Here is a 7,451-nt window from a genome sequence, read left to right as displayed (position 1 = left end):
CTTCATTGTCGATGGAGACAATTGGCGAACAGAAAAAGAGGGATGTTAGTATATAGATGGACCTCTGGTCGGAATAAAATTGCTGAGTATAGCTGGACCGTTGATCTGAACCAAGGTCTCGGTGATTCATTGCACTGCCAGGGCTGATGGGCTTTTGGGAGACAGCTGGGTGCAAAGAGGATGTTTGGCATAGATGGACCTCTGGTCTGAACCAAGATACAGTGGTACCTCGGGTTAAGAACTTAATTTGCTCTGGAGGTCCGTTCTTAACCTGAAACTGTTCTTAACCTGAGGTACCACTTTAGCTAATGGGGCCTCCCGCCGCCACGCGATTTCTAGGGAGGGAGGCAAAAGGTGAAATTTCAGCCCATTCACAGTCTAATCCTTCCCCCTGTCCATCAAGTTGATATCGATGCCAGTGACGCCAAATGACTGACATGGGGGTGTGGATTGGGGGAAATGGCCTTTTAGGCCAAACTGGGTATATTAGATATACAGGTGGATAGCCGTGTTGATCTGTCATAGTCATAATAAATAACAAGGTGAAAGATGGAAAAATCTTTTTTAATAATTCCAGTGGCACCTTCCCCCAAACCACATCCCCATGTCAATCATTTGACGTCACTGGCATCGATATCAACTTGACGCACAGGGGAAAGGATTAGATTGTGTATGGGCTGAAATTGCCCCTTCCGCCTCCTTCTCCAGAAAACTGGTATGCAACTAAAGCAGCAAGACTTAACCCCTACTCATCAGCTGATGAGTAGAGAGTTCAGTCCTGCCGGGTGGTGCATTTCCTGTGGGGGAAATCTGGCAGGGAGGTGCGGCCATCAACCTATCAGTTACCTGACATTATCAAGGCCACATATGATGGTTACTTGATAAATCACCTTCATGGTGATTGGAGTGATATTATTGTTTACCTTGATCTGTAGGCGGACCTCCTTAATTTTGCACAGCTATCCTTTGAAATCCACACTTCTCCAGAATTTTGCAGTGCAGCCAAGTCTTGTCTACAAAATAATGCATCTGCAAATGTTCAGGAACAGGACATACAAAAATGCATTATATTGTGGGCAGCGCTGGATTTAGGTTTGATGAGACCCTAAGCTACTGAAGCCAATGGGGCCCTTTTTATGTCCAACTGTCCTTTGTCAACAACAAATTGTCGCTGTTTTTCGTGTTGACTATATGCTATATGGTAATTTATGGACCTAATAGGTATCTAAAGCCATTTGCACATAACCAAATAGGAGCCTACGTAACACAGCATCTTAAAAAGCAGAGACATCACCTTTCCAACAAAGAAATCTTTGTAGAGTCGTCATCGTCTGAATTGATCGATCAATTAAAGCATCGTCACAGAGTAGCAATATTGCAATAGTGCTGAAGCAAGAAGGATTTCCCTTCATTTTTCAAGGTGATTAAGTATGCATCGCTGAAGGCCTTATCTTTAATAAAAGAGGCATTTCCTGCTGTGTGTGAGAAAGAAAGAGGAATGCTAAGTTAATTCTGAGGTCAGAGAAGAATTTGAGGTTTTGCTTTTAAATCAAGGTACGCATATCTAAGAACCTTGCAATGTTAAGAATTCGGTGCCTGACTTCACATGTTTTCCTTTTCCCTTCCCATCGCCTTTTCCTTTTGTGTTGTGTCTTTTTAGCAGGCAAGCCCCAGAGCACGGACTCTGTTCATTTTATTGATCTGTAAGCTGTTCTGGGAGTTTCTCTGGCCAAAGAGCAGGAATGCTCTGAATAATAAAAAAAGTAAATAGACAGATTACAGTCTGTACCGTTTTAGGAGAGATGTTCCTCTTGGATTATTGAATGATGCTTGGTATCCGGGAGTTTATGGGATGTGAGGCATAGCTTTTCATACATGAGAAAACCATTGAAGTAATGACCAAATGGTTCGGGGCAGCAGAAAGGCTCCACAAGATGAGTATAAATTTAGACACCAGCACTGAGGGTATGAATGAAGCCATAGAGATTTTATTTTCCTCTGGTGAAAAGCGCAAAATAAAAATAAAAATGGCAGGGACATTTCAGAATACAAATACACTGGTACCTCAGGTTAAGTACTTAATTCGTTCCGGAGGTCCGTTCTTAACCTGAAACTGTTCTTAACCTGAAGCACCAGTTTAGCTAATGGGGTCTCCTGCTGCCACCCCTGCACGATTTCTGTTCTCATCCTGAAGCAAAGTTCTTAACCTGAAGCACTATTTCTGGGTGAGCGGAGTGTGTAACCTGAAGCGTATGTAACCTGAAGCATATGTAACCTGAGGTACCACTGTAAAAGATGGAATGAAAAAAGTAACCCAGGTACAAATAGAATTAGAATCCATTTTACTTTTACTGACCTATACAAAATCTCTGTACATTTAAGAGAGCTTATGTGCTTTAAGCTTCGTGAAACCAGATGTTCCCTACTGGAGCTACAACTTCCATCATCTCTGCCTGTTGGCTATGCTGGCTGAGTCTGATAGGAGCTGGAGCCTGAGGACATTGCTGAACTACACCTCCCATAATCCCTGTCCATTGGGCATGCTCATTCAGGCTGACGCAAATTCGGAGTTCAAGAACATTGTGGAACTACAACTTCCATTGTCCTGACTGGGAACAGTTATGGACCCCAGGTATGAAACTTACGGCATGTAATGCCCTAAGAGAGAATTTAATGAAAATGATTTACAGGTGGTACATGACACCAGTCAAGCTTGCAAAAATTTATAATTTACCTGACAATAAATGTTGGAAATGTAATGAGACTGAAGGTACATTCTTCCACCTTTGGTGGACATGCCCAAGGATTAAGACATTCTGGGAGATGATTTATAATGAAATGAAAAAGGTATTTAAATATACCTTCCTGAAGAAACCAGAGGCCTTTCTCCTGGGTATGGTCGGCCAACTGGTGGAAAGAAGGACAGAACTTTTTTTATGTATGCAACAACAGCAGCAAGAATACTCATCGCGAAGTATTGGAAGACACAAGATTTACCCACCCACTTCATGGCAGATGAAGTTGATGGACTATATGGAACTGGCGGAAATGACTGGCAGAATCCGAGACCAGGGAGAAGAGTCGGTGGAAGAAGACTGGAAAAAGTTTAAAGACTATTTACAGAAATACTGTAAAATCAATGAATGTTAGAAAAATGTTGGAATGAAGTTATATGGCTTTAGTAGAAATGTTATAAGGAACTAAGTACAAATAGATTATTAGTGTATTAAAGGGGGAAAATAAGGTTAGAATATGTTAAGATAATTATAGGACAGAAAACAGAGGAAGATGGAAAGGAATTGCTGAAACAATTAACTGAAGTGGAATACAAAAAGGGAGGTGTGAGGAGGTCGTTGGAACAAGTGAATGAAAGATAAGATATTGAAATTATTTGATGTGTCTTAAATTGTTTTTGTTTTGTTAGTTTAATGTCTTAGTGTTAGTGTTATGTAGTGTCTTTGTTTTTGTATTGTACTGTATTGTTTTGTTTAATTTTTTTTTCTTTTTTCTTTTGTAGTGTTTAAACTGTTAATAAATATTATTGGCTCCAGTACTTTGGCCACCTCATGAGAAGAGAAGACCCCTGGAGAAGACCCTGATGTTGGGAAAGATGGAGGGCACAAGGAGAAGGGGGCGACAGAGGACGAGATGGTTGGATAGTGTTTTCAAGGTTACCAGCATGAGTTTGACCAAAGTGCGGGAGGCAGTGGAAGACAGGAGTGCCTGGCGTGCTCTGGTCCATGGGGTCACGAAGAGTCGGACACGACTAAACGACTAAACAACAACAACAACAACAAATATTATTATTAAAAAAAAATTGTCATTGAGCATTGACCGTACTGGCAGCAAGGGCTGATGGGAGTCAGAGTTCCTGCAACAATCAGAGGACACCAGGCTGGGGAAGACAACTCTGGATGACGACGTTGGATTCATGGAAAGAGATATGGTAGAGGGTTAATGTGTTGTAGTGATTAGAGTGTGTGGTATGATGATGATGATGATGATGATGATGATGATGATGATGATAATAATAATAATAATAATAATAATAATAATAATAATAATAATAATTTATTATTTATACCCTGTCCATCTGGCTGGGTCTCCCCAGCTACCCTGGGTGGCTTCCAACAAAGTATTAAAATACAGTGGTCTGTTAAACATTAAAAGCTTCCCTAAACAGGGCTGCCTTCAGATGTCTTCTAAAAGTCTGGTAGTTGTTGTTCTCTTTGACATCTGGTGGGAGGGCGTTCCACAGGGCGGGTGCTACCACCGAGTAGGCCCTGTGCCTGGTTCCCTGTAACTTGGCTTCTCGCAGTGAGGGAACCGCCAGAAGGCCCTCTGTGCTGGACCTCAGTGTCCGGGCAGAACGTTGGGGGTGGAGATGCTCCTTCAGGTATACTGGACCGAGGCCATTTAGGGCTTTAAAGGTCAGCACCAACACTTTGAATTGTGCTCAGAAACGTACTGGGAGCCAATGTAGGTCTTTCAAGACTGGTGTTATGTGGTCTCGGCGGCCGCTCCCAGTGACCAGTCTAGCTGCCGCATTCTGGATTAGTTGTAGTTTACAGGTCACCGTCAAAGGTAGCCCCACATAGATCACATTGCAATAGTCCAAGCGGGAGATGACTAGAGTATGCACCACTCTGGCGAGGCAGTCCGTGGGTAGGTAGGGTCTCATCCTGCTTACCAGATGGAGCTGGTAAACAGTTGCCCTGGACACAGAGTTGACCTGCGCCTCCATGGACAGCTGTGAGTCCAAAATGACTCCCAGGCTGTGCACCTGGTCCTTCAGGGGCACAGGTACCCCATTCAGGACCAGGGAGTCCTCCACACCTGCTTGCCCCTTGTCCCCCAATAACAGCACTTCTGTCTTGTCAGGGTTCAACTTCAATCTGTTAGCCGCCATCCGTCCTCCAACTGCCTCCAGACACTTACACAGGACCTTCACCTTCACTCACTCTCAGCCTAACCTACCTCACAGGGTTGTTGTGAGAATAAAATTGGGAGAAGGAGGACGTCTGCCACCTTGACCTCCTTGGTCAAGCACATGGCTTCCTTCAAAGAATCCTGGGAACTGTAGTGTGTTTTTTAAAGGGGGGTGATGTGGGATTTAGTTCTGTTAGGTGTAAACTACAGTTCCCAAGACCAGGATCTGGGAGACCAGGGTTCAAATCCTTCCCACTCGGCCATGGAGCTGACTGGGTGACCTTGGGACAGTCTCTCACTCTCAGCCTGACCTCCTCACAGGGTTGTTTGGGGGGAGTCAATGGTGAGGAGGAAAAGTCAGAACTTAAATGCAACAAATGAAAGGTTAAATAATTCTTTTTTAAAAAAATAAATATTTATCAATTTAGAATACAATCATACAACAAAGGTAAGTATAACAAGATTAAGCACTAAAAAGAAAAGGAGAGAAAAAGGAAAAAAAGGGGAAAAAAGGATTCATCACATCAAAAAAGAAGAAAAGGGGTTTAAAAGAAACAAGGAAAGAGAAAAATAACAATAAAAAGAACCAAATGTTTATACAACATCATGTCTTATCCAATAAAGTTTTCTGAGGGAAAAACTTCCAATCTTTCTCATTATACTTTTTCTATTGTCTTGTTTTTATCACAGTTTGTGTTATATCTTTTTCCATACATTCCTCTTGGATGTTTATTCCATTTATTTATTAAATAATTCATGTCTTGTGTTTTCAAGGGAATCAAAGGACTTGCCGCCCAGGCAATCAGGGTGTCCTTCCTGAGGTTCTTAATGCAGGAGTTTCCCCGATTTATCAGCTCTGAGCCTTAAATATTTATTTATTTTTATTTATTTACTTATTTTGCTTATTTATTAGATTCATATCCCGTCCTCCATCATAAGATCCTCAGGGCGGTTCACAGAATAAAATGCAGGATCAAAACATGAAACTATCCTATTGTAAAAAAAAAGAAAGTGTGAGGGGGGGAGTGTGGGATATTTCCTATCAAGCCTACCCTCCGGGGAACAGCTCACACCCTGGATCATTATGGGATGTGTGTGTCATCACTCCAGTTTGGCTGGCAAGGAAGGCCTCGCTGTCATGACCGCGTTGAGCTTCTGTGCTTTAATCTGCAATTCTGACAAGGAGCTCAAGGTTGGGCAGGTGAGACAAGCCTCCTTTGTATAACAGGGATCCCAGTCCTTGTCTGAACCTAATCAGACTCATTGCTGTCAACAGAAGGAAAGGGGGGAAATGCCTTCATTCCAAACACATCAGGAAATCCTTTTAACATAGTGTGTGGGAAGTTGTCCAAAGGTTAACACCAGCGTCACACCAAGATGATACAGAGGAGAGGGTAGACGGCATCTTCTCTCAGAGAATGCCTGACTTTAGGGCCAATTAAAGATCCAGTTACCAGGAGACCCTCTGATTCTTAATGGTAGCGTTGGAGGGTTTTCGCCAGGCGAAGTGCTTTTGCACTCAGCGCCTCCCTGCCCCACGCAGTCCATGACGGAGTGAGAGCCAGGTACCGAGACGGACTGCGAGTGAAGCCCGTTCCCCCTTTCCCTGGGAGGAATTTCCAAGAATGATTTACCCTCTGTCATTCTTGTTTTTCTCCGCCTTCGATCCCCGCGATGTCTTGGGGGCTGCCTCCATTAAGGCAGATAGGAACCGGAAACCTGACCGTCTGGATAGACTCGACTAACCAAAAATGTTTATAGCAGGTGCTGAAAAGAGTTCAATGAAGGCGCCTGCTTGATGTCAAGAGGCAGGGGTGCTGCCACACTAAAATAATGAGTTCTTATATGTGGAATAATAATAATAATAATAATAATAATAATAATAATAATAATAATAATTTTTATTTATATCCCGCCCTCTCCAACCAAAGCCGGGCTCAAAGCAGCTAACATCAAATGTATAACACATTAACATAAAATCAGACAATCAATTAAATACATCCTCAAATCAGATCAGGATCAGAATAAAATCCAAACAGATGGCAACCCGCAGATTTAGGGTTGGGGACCTTAAATGCTCACCCGGCCCAGCTGTTTGTGCTGAACTTATATGGGCCTGTGAGAAAAATTGGGAAACCACTTTCATGCGGAAAGATGTCAAGTCCCACAGGGCCCTAGTCTCTTGTGACAGAGCGTTCCACCAGATCGGGGCCGCAGCCGAAAAAGCCCTGGCTCTAGTTGAGGCCAGCCTAACCTCTCTGTGGCCTGGGACCTTCAGGGTGTTTTTGTTTGAAGACCGTAAGTTCCTCTGTGGGACATACCAGGAGAGGCGGTCCCGTAGGTAAGAGGGTCCTAGGCCATATAGGGCTTTAAAGGTTAAAACCAGCACCTTAAACCTGATCCTGTACCCCACCGGGAGCCAGTGCAGCTGGTATAGCACCGGGTGAATGTGATCTCGCAGCGAGGACCCCATAAGGAGTCTCGCCGCGGCTAGTTGTCCCCCGTGTTTCAGAGTCCAGAAG

This window comes from Podarcis melisellensis, assembly GCF_964234715.1.
Source record: "Podarcis melisellensis genome assembly, chromosome: 16".
NCBI classification, from domain to species: domain Eukaryota; kingdom Metazoa; phylum Chordata; class Lepidosauria; order Squamata; family Lacertidae; genus Podarcis; species Podarcis melisellensis.
The sequence above is the reverse complement of the archived record's forward strand: the minus strand, read 5'-3'. Positions refer to the sequence as shown.